Source organism: Lipotes vexillifer, unplaced genomic scaffold, assembly GCF_000442215.2.
Source record: "Lipotes vexillifer unplaced genomic scaffold, Lipotes_vexillifer_v1.1 scaffold1304, whole genome shotgun sequence".
NCBI classification, from domain to species: Eukaryota; Metazoa; Chordata; class Mammalia; order Artiodactyla; family Lipotidae; genus Lipotes; species Lipotes vexillifer.
The window spans coordinates 135788-149792 of NW_006790519.1; the positions used below are offsets into that span (position 1 = coordinate 135788).

The following is a 14005-nucleotide window of genomic DNA, read 5'->3' on the forward strand; positions in this document are numbered from 1 at the left end:
GGAAATGTATATAGGACCATGATAGTTAGCTAAGGACTAGTTAAAGCTTTGATCTATTTTATTACTATATTGGACTAAATTAAAATATCTTGTTTTATTGTGTCTAAATTCAATAATATTATTCTCCATGGTAAAGACAGCAGCAGAAATATTTCCTGAAACGTTTACCATGTGAACAGAAAAGAAATTAACCCTGTTCCTCTTCTTGCCCTGGTTAGGTTTATTAGTATAGAAGTAGCCAGAGCACAATCTCAAAGGAATCTCTGATTACTCTACTTGTGATTGTATATTCAAATGTATGTGTGTATGTGTGTGTATGTGTGTGAAATCCTTCTTAACTACAATGAAACTTGAAAATCGTTCACTCAATATTCATCCTCCCATTCTTTCTTGCTTTTTATTTTTGATTGAAGTGTAGTTGATTTACAATGTTGTGTTAGTTTCCAGAGATTCAGTTATACATATACATATATCTATTCTTTTTCAGATTATTTTCCCTTATAGGTTACTACAAAATACTGAGTACAGTTCCCTGGGTTATACAGTAAGTCCTTGTTGGTTATCTACTTTATATATAGTAGTGTGTATATGTTAAACCTAAGCTCCTAATTTATCCCTTCCCACCTGCCCCTTTGGTAACCATAAGTTTGTTTTCTATGTCTGTGGGTCTATTTCTGTTTTGTAAATAAGTTCATTTGTATCCTTTTTTTTAGATTCCACATATAAGCAGTATCATATGATATTTGTCTTTGTCTGGCTTACTTCACTTAGTATGATAATCTCTAGGCCCACCTATGTTGTTATAAATGGCATTATTTCATTCTGAGCCATTATTCATGGCTAAGCAATATTCCATTGTATATATATACCACATCTTCTTTACCCATTCATCTGTCAATGGACATTTAGGTCTCATTCTTGCTTAGTAACAAAACATTAACATCATTCAGGGAAGCAAAGTGCCCAGCCAAAATACATTTCCCAGACTGTCTTGCATCTATTTCGGTTGTGTGACTATGTTATACCTAATGTGATATAAATGGAAGTGTAGTTAGGAAAACTGGAAGGTTCCTTGAAGGAAGCTGTTTCAGTTGAAATTTGCATCTCTATCCCTGTCCCCTTCTTTCCTCCTTCCTGGTGCCTGAAATGTTGACTTGATGGTCTAAACACTTATGATGACTATAAAATTGCCATACCCTCTATGGACTGCCTAGTTCCAGATATCTTTATGTTAAAAAAAAGACCCATATATATAAAACACTGCCATCTTAAAGCTTTTTTCCTATTACCAAAAAAGACTTTCTTAAAAAATAGTAACTGTCCAGGGCTTCCCTGGTGGTGCAGTGGTTAAGAATCTGCCAGCCAATGCAGGAGACATGGGTTCGAGCCCTGGTCCAGGAAGATCCAGAGCAACTAAGCCCGTGCACCACAACTACTGAGCCCGCGCTCTAGAGCCCACGAGCCACAACTACTGAGCCCGTGAGCCTAGAGCCCGTGCTATGCAACAAGAGAAGCCACCTCAATGAGAAGCCCACGCACCGCAACGAAGAGTAGCCCCTGACCGCTGCAACCAGAGAAAAGCCTGTGCACAGCCACGAAGACCCAACACAGCCAAAAATAAAATAAATACAAATTTAAAAATTAAAATAAAAAAATAAAAAATTTTTAAAACCTCTCAATTTAATTTAAAAAACAGTATATAAAGGTAAAAAAATATATCTTTTTTCTTAGTTGGCATTAAGTGGATAATAAAACTGAACAACTTTATAGTGTTTTAAAGTTTACAAAATGCATCTCTATAAAGTTCTGATTTGATCTCAGATCAATCCTGTGTTTGGCAAAAATGGACATTCCTCCACATATTCTATGTGGGTTGATGTCAAAGGAAATGTTATTTTTAATGAAATTTCAGAATGTAACAAGCCTCTGGGGTAGTGAGATTTTTATAAGAGAATAGCTATCTTTGAACTAAATTAGACAGCCCAAGGATTATTTTTCTAACCAAAATAAATTTATAGGCCTAAGCTTTCTGTTTATGTAAAGATACTACAGTGTAAAACCAACAGCTTTTTCCTTGACTATTCTGACATCAGTAGAGCTATGTGACTGGCACTGTGCTACATGCTTTAGATGAATTATTTGTAATTATTAAACAAGAGTTAAGTGGTATTATTCTACTTCCTCAGTTAGGAAGCTGAGGTTCTAGAAGTTTAAATATTTCCTCAAGGTCACACATCTAAGAAGTGGTTTATATTGACCACCAGAATGAACTCCATTTCTATTTATGAAACCAAACAAATCAAAACTGTCTTCTCAAAAAAGGAGTTCATTCTAATCCTTTCAACCAGAGAAATAATGAATTGAACCTTTTTTTCACTGAATATTAACTCTCTTTATGTCTGAAAATATTTTTATCTTAAAGTCTATTTTATCTGAAACAATATTTCTTTGGTTAGAATTTCTCTGCTGTATTCTTCACCTTCTTTAACTTTTTTAACTTCTTTAACTTTTCAGCCTGTCTTTATTCTCTGAGCAAATCTCTTGAAAACAGCTATTGCCCTGTTTCATTTTCTTATTCCAGTCTGACAGCCTTTTCCTTTGAACTGTAGAATTTAGTTCAGTGATATTGAATTACGTACCACAATATCACCTGCACTGTTTGTCCAACATTTTGTTTCTTCCCCTCCCCCGCTTTTTTTTGACTACTTTTATGTTAAGTGTTGGTCTCTGCTTCTACCTTTCTGTAAGTAAATTATGATTTTTCCTAGGGTGAATTTATTTTTATTATGTTGCTTGAGATTCATTGATATCCCTGAATTTGAGCTATTATTTCTTCAAATATTACATCTCCTTCACTCTCTCTTTTTCTCTTTTTGAACCTCTAATGTAAAGGAATGCATGAACTTCTCACTCCATCCACCATACCTCAACCTTTCTTTCATATTTTCCATGCCTTTGTCTCTGTGTGTTGCATTCTGGATAATTATTTCAGTTCTACTTGGCAATTCATTATTCTCTCCATGGCTGTGATAAACTGCTCAAGTTTATGATATTGTATCTCTCACTTCTAGAAGGTCTACTGGCTCTTTTTCAAAAGTGTTTTGAGAAATTTGACTGTCCTTTGTCTCTTAATCATTATTTTAATACTCTCCTTTATTTCTTTTGACATATTAAACATTTGCTTTATACTTTTTAAATACACATTTTTACTAACATGTGATTTGTTTCATTTTTTAAAAAATATGAGCTCTTTGGTGCCTCATGTATAGGAATACTTTGAGGATTAAAATGTGTCCCTCCAAAAGAGTATTTTCATTTTCCTCTTCCAGGCCACCAAAGGACGCCATTGAATCTGGAATCACTTTAAACTAAATTTTTGTCCCTGTGTTCAGTGGGCTATATACATATTGTGAATTCAGTGTTTCAACTCAAGTGAGAGGGAGCTTGTGGTTACTAAATATCAGGGGAGATTTCTTTTCTAATTCCCTTCAGAACCAAGGACAAAATAAGTCAATTATCTCTACCACCTCCTTCTGCCGAGCTGACTATTTAATCTCTAGTTTATCCACTGGGCCATTTGCAGGGGTCTCTGATCTGCTCTCCAACCCTCTTCAGAGCCCAGGACTTATCTCTTGTCCACCACCCATATGGCCTGTTAAAACCAGCTCTAACTTTTGGGGATAAATACATATGATGTTAGGAGCAAATAGAGGCTTTAGCACTCACTTCACTTATTCATCTAGGTAGGACATTCCTTATGGGTTACGACCCCAAGCAATTACTTTTATCTCCTACCATATCAAACATGTATTAAAATTACTAATGTTTGTGTGCTTAGATTTTTAGGCTTTCTATACTACTAAGATTATTATTGAGCATCTAGTATGCTATATTATGTTTATTTTTCACTCTTAAATACACACATACACACACATAAACATATAGGTGGATTCCCACTATTGGAATTAGTTCCTATAGAGTTAAGGAAAATTTATTTTTGCCCTTTGATTTTGTTTTTTTTTATTGTGTTGGCTAACTTAGGCTTGATCTGCTAATATGTGACTTGAAATGCTTATTAATATGCAAAAACTAGTTCAAATAATATAAAAGAAAAGCTACCAAGCTCTTCAAACTGTGCACACACTAGGTAGTTAACTGGAAACATGAATTGTAAGCTGACCAACCCCTAGTGAATCTTCGAGTAAAACACCTAGCCAAATTTCACACCCTATTCCAACATATATTTAAACCCATCTGCAAGCCACACTAAAATATATTTGGTTAAAATAAACACTTTAAGATTGAGTTTAGATCTTTAGTTTAGACTTTTATACTACATCAGCCTTTCCAACAAAGAGTGCTATTTTTTAAATTGTATTTAATTTGGAATGTTATTTTTATTAAGATGATAACCGAATCTTTTTATTTTCTGTCCACTTATCTGCATTTAGGTGCAAATATTTTACAATTTCTTTTTCTCAAACAAATCATTCCATCCCTTTCCTAGCTTTCTTCTTTTTTCCACATGGCAACTTATCTCTTTCTGAAAGCAAGGTATATAGCTCGCTGGCTTAGTTGCTGGCTAATTTTAGTGTGAATAAACTCTTAAACCTCAAATTTATTTATGCTATATTTTGTTTTGTCATTTCTTTTCCATTAGTGTAGAGAGCTCAATTCAATTAAGAAATAGAAGTAAAATGTCATTATTATGCACCTTGTCTTCACAGGCAAAAAAAAAAAAAAAAAGAGAGAGGGAAGGGGAAGAAACGGAAAACGTGGGACAAATAATGAGTACAAAATAATTCTGTAGAATGCAATTCAACATAAATGAACTAACATCTTCAGCTCAATGGGAAAGACTGTCAGACTAAAATAAGACAATAAAATTGAGTCATGGGTTTTTTCAAGAGAATCAGCTAAAAGATAGGGTACAAAGGAGTTGAAAGTTAAAGAATAAAGATATAGGAGGAAAATTTATTCGAAAGTAAAATATTGGTAGTCAACACTTAGTTCAGATAAAACAGACTTTAAGGAAAAAACATTGTTACAGATATGATGTTACTAATCATTGGTAATTCAGCTCGGTGGGGTGTGCTTTCAGATTTTCCTTTGTTATCAAAGATAGGTGACCATGAGGCAAGAGACTTCTTTATTCTACTCTCTTCTTTTCTGTTCAGCATGCTGAGCACTCCTCTCTTCCCTGGTTACAGATGTGATAAAATTTGACATTGAAAGGAATGAAAAGCCTTTCATTAAGCTTTGACTAATATGTGGTATGTTTCCATCCAAAGTGTGGTTCTTGGACCAACAGCATTAATTTTATATGAGAACTTGTTAGAAGACAGAATTTTAGACCCAACCTCAGACTTACTGAATCAGAATCTGTGTTTTATTAAGGCCTCTGGGTGGTTTGTAAATACATTAAAGTCTGAGAAGCACTGCCCTAACGCGTCTTTCCAGAGAATTCCGTTAATGTTGATAACAAAGTGAGATTTTCCCCTCTATTTTTCTTTTGTATTCTGTGAATATTATCTTCTTCGAGACTTTATAGAAAGTGATGATTTAGTTATTTCAGGATCTGGAGGGTAATGTCTGCTACCTGAATGTGAATCATCTCCAAAATTGTACAATCAATAAGGAATGCAAATAAAATCATAAATAATTCATATCAGCATTACCAGGAGACAGAGAATAACTATTGTAGAAAAATGATCACTAAATACCAACAGAAAAAAAGAAAGTGGTTGAAAAGGAAGACAGGCAAGTAATGTCATATACATATATATATATATATATATATATATATATATATATATATATATATATATATATATATATAAAAGCAGAGGGCTACACACTAAAGGGTTAACAGCAGGACAGCAGGACTGAAAGAAAAGTTAGGTCTTCCAAAAGTCACTCCTACCTTTTTCCTCTGCCTCCCCACACTGGAAAAGTCAGGTATTAACCTACCCAGTGGCCTTGCAGTTAGGGTTGTCCACGTAATCAAGTGCAGCCAGTGAGGCAAAGGGAAGGTCGAACTATATTTAAAAATATAATCCAAGAAAGTAAGAGTTCAGAAATACCATCAACAAAATCTCAACCTATAAAGTTAGACAGCCTTTGGGAATTAAGTGTAATATTACCATATTTTGTGAGTATATGGATTTTTATGTTTTGTCTCACCTTCCTCTGCCATCATTTTTCTCCTCTGTAGGTGATTCTGGAATAACAGAGCCCCAAAATGCTGGATTTCAGCTGTGATACAACTTACCAGCTGCAATATTTTTCAGACAGGAAGAAATAATCACTCTACTGCTATAAGTTTCTATCATTCTAGCTTCTATGCTTACTCTTTGATTGATTAGAGGCTTTTAATAAAAAAGAGGTAAATTATATAAGATAAACTCATAGAATAAATGGGTGTGACAAACAAAATACTACACATGAAAGTGCTCTGAAAACAATAAAATGCCATAAAAAATAAAACATATTTTTATAAATACAGCTAGCCCTATTGTCTAGGAATCACCAGATTTCCTCCTTGGGTTTTACTACTAACTCAAAAACCCAGGAAAACCAGGACACTGTTAAAATAGTTTAGCTCAGTTGTTACCTCCAGTTGCTGGCGTACAATAGGCACTAAAAAACTTTGGTTGAAAGAAGTACTGAAAGAATAAAATATGCTCAACACGTTCATTTGCCTTTAATTTAGAGGCAATACACTTGCCAACTGATTCACTAGAGGGGAGAATGCTCACAGTAGGGTAAAATTTTCTGTTCTCAAAACTTTCACAGCAATTACTTTCAGTACAGAGATTTTAACAGCAAAAAATAGCCTTTTAAAATCCAAGTAGGTGGGAAAATTGCAACTTAAAAGAGCTATTAAAGAAAATTTAAGGAAGATGAATAAAACTATGTGTTTACTATATAGTAATATAGTAAATTAGAATGTAGGCTCTAAATCGAGTTTAAATCATGGTTTCAGCAGCTAGTAGCTATGTAACCTTGAGCAAGTTACCTATCACTTTGTATCTCAACTACACTCTTTGTAAACAGAAGGTGATGTAAATAATACACACCTCACTGGTTACTGTAAGGATTAAATGAGATAATTCAGGCAAGGTGAAGACCACTGGTTGTCTACCCTTTATCTGTTTTCTCTCCCTTATTCCCAGTTGGTGGTGGCGTTACAGTAATGTTTCCACTTAAGAAAAATAAATGACTATATTTCCCACCATTTCCTACAAAGACATAAGACCCACTTTAGGGTAATAAGGTGTAAGACGTTTGGGGTTGGGGTTCTGAGCAGCTCCTTGAAAAGAAGGATGCTGACTCAGCCTGCCTGCACCTTTTATGCCCTCTGCTCTTCTTTCTTCTGTCTGGAAAGAGAATATGATGGCTGAAGCTGAAAGAGGCATCTTGCAATCGAGAGAAGGAAAGGGGAGTTGCAGACACCTCAGATGTAATATGCTGACCCTGAATTAATATAAGCCACCACTTACCTTGGTACTTCTTGAGAAAAACAAGCCCTCATCACTTTTAGCTATGTTTCTGTTTTATGTAGCTGAATGCAAATATACTTGATAAAACTTTTATCATGGTGCCTGGACATAGTAAGTATGTGATAAATGTTAGATTTTATTATTAAGAATAAAGAGTTATAACTTACATACATTTAATGCCGATGCAAATGTACATTTCTGGAAAATTATTTGCCTTTTTTATCTTCATCTGATTAACTTCTACTTTAAAAGCGATTCTAATTTTTTAAAAAATCAAAAACTATCTGAGACCCTTACCTCCCAAAACCTAAAATAAGGTATCATAATAATAGATACTCCTCATTGAACATTTAATTTAACCCAGGACCTACCTAAATGTTCTATACACACTTCACTCCTAATTCACACACAACCTTCACAGGAAGGTATAATCTCCCTTTTACTGGGGTGGGAGCCAAAACTCAAAATGTTAAGTAATTTTCTCAAGGCCACGTTTCTATTAAGAAGTGTTACTAAATTTCTTGCAAAACTGACTCCAAAGCTCATCTTCTTAATGATCACATATTAATGATTACAGTCAATTAGAAATTATTTTGGTCAGGGATAATACATAAAGGCAAAACAAAATATGAAAAGGGCACATTGTATCAAGGAACTCCTGGAAATTCCTGCTTTGCAAGATGGAAGGGTTCAGAGCCATCCTTCATGTAACAGTTGTTTCTGGGAAAAAGGTGAATGTGATTAACTGTTTCCCTGGAAAGGACAGTTGCAGTTTTAGACTATTCCTTTCCTAGGAAGTAGTCATATCAATAAAAACAACAAGGAGTGGGAGGGAGTTCAAAAGCTTGAGAAAGTCTTTGAAATCTTTCTGTCTTTCTCTAATGGTCCTCAGATATCAGGGGATGTGTGCATCACATCTAGTGTGCATCACATCTAGTGTGCATCAGAATCATTTGGAGGGCTTGCTATAAAACACAGAGTGCTGGCCTCCACCCCCAGATTTTCTAGGTCAGTAAGTCTGGGGTAAAGTCTGAGAACTTGTGTTTCTAACAATATCCCATGTGACATCGATGGTGCTACAAGAGCAGGTAGGAGGATAGAGAGTGAGCTGGTGCAGGTGGGGATTTTAAATATGGTGACCCAGGCAAGCCCTTAACATTTAAGTTAAGACTTGGTGGGAGGTGGTGGGTAGTGGTCCACACTGCTTAGACTTTAGGAACAACTTAAGGAAGAAAACTTCACCAGCAGAGGGCTAAGAAATCTCCGAGTGAGTGATTAATACATAATACCACCTCATGCATAAATAAAAGCAACATTGTTCGAAAAACTGCTTTGACTGATGTCTGTTTCTTGGAGTTCTGAATCATTTAATCAAGATTTTCCAACAGAAACCGTTAATTAATTTAGGGGCTGCAAGGAGAAAAATTCTTTGGCTAGAAGTTCCCATAAAACAAGTATACTATCAAAATTATACTACCATAACCATTATGAATAGATTAATTTTTAACTGCTTTTTTAATATTCATTTTTGCTATAGGTTCATAAACTGTTTCTAAAATCATGGCTTAACTTTGATAATATCTCACTCTTCTAGAGCTGAGAATATTGTTGAGGAGCTATATATCACCTTATGCAAGAAAGGAGGTTGTTTCTATCCAAGGATGTTAAGATAGGATTTTAAGATTTTTAACAAAGGAAGAACTTCAGGCCACTTTCTCTCTCAACTGATAGACAATTTCTGAGTCAAAGACAAATAAAAAATTAAAAAACTAAAAACAGTTGATGTCTGAGAAGATGTATGACAGCTGAGAATGCAGGATGAGGCAGAACAAAGAAAGTAAATAGCTCTCAAAGGCACTAGATGGAGAATCCAATATGCTTAACTTAGACTCCTAGAAAGTGTTTACTTCTTCAATGTGTTCTAAGATTTCAGCTTCCTGACCTCCCAGCTTACAGGTTCATCTTGGCCCCATCCTTGAACCAGTTCTTATTTGAATCCAGAACCAGTTATTCTCTCACTCAGCACGGAGGCATCCTTATTCCTTGTCCATTAGCCTTGCACTCACAGAGTTCTTTGACTTATATGTCTGAGCAGAATCTTCACAATTTCAGCAATGCCTCAGTTTTTGTAGAATTGTTGGGTGTTTTTTTGGTTTTTTTTTTTCTTTTTTTGGTGGTCCACCTTGCTTTTGCCGTCCTGATGGCAGGGTTTTTACTTGTGAATCCCAGCCCAGGGGCTGGGACCTACTATCTATGGAGAGATCAGCTTAATTTCGACATTATGCTTGCCTAGATTTGAAAATATTCAAGAATTAAGAATCCTAAAAATATCAATTTTTTTAGATCTCCTGCCAGCCAGGTGTTGGAATATCATCTACCAAATAAAAGAAAACCTAAGTTTAGGGATGAGAAAATGAGAGACAGTAATCCTTTAATATTATGTACATTATGAAGAATGTTATGACTAGCTGTGATTGTGGAAACTACTAGAACAGCTGTGCATCCGTCATAAGCAGGCCCACAATAGAAAGAGTCCCTTCCTGAGTAATCACTGTGCAATCAGATCCCATCACCCAGGGCCATCATTTTTGGGCAGAACATGTCCGTTCTGGCAGGATCTAGACTGGAATGAAGGGATAGAACCTCACCACCCTGCCCTGAGGTGAGGCATAGCTTTGTGAAAAGGTAGAATAGAGCTGGGAATGGGGATACTAATGAGAATTCACATTTGCGAAAGGTCAGGTACTTTACATCATTTTATTTAACAATCACAAAGCTTTACGAGGTAGAATTATGCCAGGCACTGTGTGTTCCTCAAAGCAACACTAGAGGGAAGGTACTTATCTGTCTATCTACCCACCCATCCCTAGTTCCTGACCCAGAGCTCCTAAACTCTTGTATTTAGAGTATAAGATTTTAGATTTAAAATCTTTTATTCTAGTATTTAGTCTTTGACTCTTATTCCTGACACAGAGCTCCTAAGACCTTTGTAATTTCCTCAATGATAGGAGCATCTGACACAGAGTCCCTATATTCTTGGAATTTCCTGATTCTAGGAATGTCTCTTGTTCTGATGAGACAATCCTTGGTGGGCTCCAGAATGCGGCTGGTCACCAGAAATGCCAGGCCATGATTAGAAGCTTGGAAGTTTCAGCTCCACCCCTCTATTCTCTGCAGAGGGGAGAGGAGCTGGAAATGAAGTTAATAACTGACCATGCCTCTGTGACAAAGCCTTCATAAAAAAGGGGTTTAGAGAGCTCCCAGGTTGATGAACACATCTATATGCCAAGGGGGTGGTGCACGCCAACTCTATGGGGACAGAATCTCCTGCACTTGGGACACTTCCAGACTTCACCTTATGTATCTCTTCATCTGGCTGTTCATCTGTATGCTTTTTCATATCCTTTACTGTATAATAAATCCTTACGTGTTTCCCTGAGTTCTGTGAGCAAAGGACAGAATCCAAGGAGAGGGTCATGGGAACCCTGATTTGTAGCTAATTTGGGCAGAAGCTGTAAGTAACTTGGGAACTTACTACTTGTGATTGGCATCTGAAGTGGGAGTGAGCAATCTTAGGGGACTGAACACCTAAGCTGTAGGGTCTGCAACTAACTCTGGTTAGTGTCAGAATTGAATTGAATTGCCAGACACCCATCTGGCGTCAAAGAATTGGTTGGTGCGGGAAAAACTCCCACGTACCTGGTGTTAGAAGTATTGTATGTGAGAGTAAAGGAGAAACAGGGAGTTTTTCCTGTAGTGCTAATACTGTATTTGAAATAGAGGGGAAAAAAATCATGTTCAGAAAGACCTCCCACTTGCCCTCAGTCATGGGGACAGTAAGCCAGCATGCGATACAAGTGAAACTGCTTGAATCCCTTCCTTAAATTCCTTCCTCTTCCCTTCCCTCCCCTCACCCTTTCATCCTCTCCCTGCTCTTCTTTTTGTCCAATAGTCATCCCAATCTGCTGACTGTGCCTCCTAACATTCTCAGACATCTATCTGCTTTTCCCTATTACTATTATGACAGAATTGATCCTTTATCACTTCCCTCCCGAATAGGAAATATGATCTCCCAATGAACCACCCACTTTCACGGTTCCATATGCTGTTATACTCTTTGTTCCATCTATAAAAAGCCTCTTCATCTGGTTCCATAGCACTTGTCAAGATTTTCCCCAAAGGGAAAATTAAACTTTACAGGAATTGCCTAGACAGGAAGGCACTTTATCTTCTCTTCTCCGATTGAATTTAGTACTTTTCTATAATTTATAGGACTTATCATATTGCTATAATTAATTTCTCCATTAAACTCTGATTCTGCTTTTCCCCAATGGGACTCTAGGTCCCACAAAGCCATATACTATGTCCTAATCATTTTTGTATTTTCAGTAATTATGACTGCTTCTGGTGCATGTAGTTTTTCAATAAATATTTGAAGAATGGAAAAATGGACAGATGAATAAATGAGAGGCAGTATAGCACAATTAGGTACAATTTGGGGGCCAAACAGACCTGGGTCTGAGACCCAGCTCTGCCATGTGACTTTGGATAAGTCACTTAACCCCTTTAAATTTTAGTCCCTTAATCTGTAAAATCTGTAAAATTGGGAAAATGGTCCTACCTAACTCACAGGGGATAGTAAAGATTAAATGAAATAATGCATATAAAGCACATAACACGATCCTGGCATGTAAAAAGTGTTAAATGTTACTATTTTTTATTATGAATGAGAATAACTTCACTCAGGTAACAAATATATTACAAATGTGCAGATTGAAAAAAAATTACTGAAGTGGGAGGGAGGGTCTCTGGAGGAAGAGGAACTCAAAACTTTCTTTGGGAAGAGAAAGGAAGACGATTTGGAGAATAGATGACATCTGGAAAGGTCATCTGAGGCTCTGCAATTTAAGTATATTACTCAATATCACTGTTTTAAGCCATTTTTAAACAGCCCATTGGAAATGACATTAAGTTGAGACATTGCTTTTATTGTCCAAATAATCAAGGTTGTCCACTGGTGGCAAACCAAGCCAAAAAGAAAGAGCTCTGAATTTTGTCATAAATAGTATTCCCCTCTCAAAACAGTTCTGACATTAAGCATTCCAGAGAATTTGATCTTTAGGAGAACCAAATAGAGATACGTGACATTTTATTCCTGTTTCCCACAATATTTTTATACGTATTATGATTAAACTTTCAGAGCCATTGGAATATGTTTTGCTGGCCTAATTGCCAACATGGTTGCAAGTCATTTGTGAGTAAAATTATGCCAAATGTCTTCAACCATTTTACATCCCGAAGCTGCATTTACAAGGATAAGAATATTTATAGCTACCCTCTATTCTAAATACATTATAAACCTAAAGCCTTCACAGTTGATAATGATGATGACAGCTAAGAAATGAGCAACAAAACTTAAGCTCATTATCTCCATTTCTTTCCTCTAACCTATGAATCAATATTTACTTTATATTAAGTATGCATTTATTCCCTGCTTTTCACTCATCTATTTCTGACACATCTATCCCTGCTCTGCAAATTTTCATGGTGCAAGGTCTTCTATGACATTCTGATGAGAATGGATGTGCCCGGTTTTGGCAATGGGTCAACTTTGAATTCAGGAATGTAAGAATGTGACTAATTAGCATTATTATAATTTAGAACAATGTTCCCCAGCATCATCGCAGGTAACGTTTTTTAAAAAATAGCTTTCCCTTAAAAAAACACACATACACACACATTTCAAGAACTAGTCAGTTCTCTTCATGAATTTTTTCCCGAAATAAAAGACACCCTTTTCCATGTTTCATTATCTGTTAGGTGTCTCTATAAGATGCTCAAGATTATAGGGACAGTATGCTCACTAGAGAGCTCACCCCCAATCCAAATTACCACAGTCCATTCATCAGCCTATATTAACCAGTGTAGAGTGAGTCTCACTTAAAGAAGGTCAGCTACATTATCCTCTGTAAATGTCACTCTGTGACACCATGTAATATAGGGCAAATAAGTCACTTCTTAACCCATATTTTAGCTCTTAAAATGTATTTCTCACAAATGGAGTCTATATTCAATGAGTCAGTAAAAGAATCAGGATAATCTTAATGTAGTGCGAATGTAAACTGATACAGCCACTATGGAGAACAGTATGGAGGTTCCTTAAAAAACTACAAATAGAACTACCATATGACCCAGCAATCCAACTACTGGGCATACACCCTGAGAAAACCATAATTCAAAAAGAGACATGTACCACAATGTTCATTGCAGCACTATTTACAATAGCCAGGACATGGAAGCAACCTAAGTGTCCAACAGCAGATGAATGGATAAAGAAGATGTGGCACATATATACAATGGAATATTACTCAGCCATAAAAAGAAACGAAATTGAGTCATTTGTAGTAAGGTGGATGGACCTAGAGTCTGTCATACAGAGTGAAGTAAGTCAGAAAGAGAAAAACAAATACCGTATACTAACACATATATATGGAATCTAAAAA

General features: G+C 36.0%; 1 protein-coding gene across 2 annotated transcripts in view; it reads right to left on the minus strand.

Moving 5' to 3' along the window:
- The window catches only part of NOX4 (NADPH oxidase 4), a 145376-nt gene that overhangs the window by 19379 nt on the left and 111992 nt on the right, over positions 1 to 14005 (minus strand). The window lies entirely within an intron of this gene.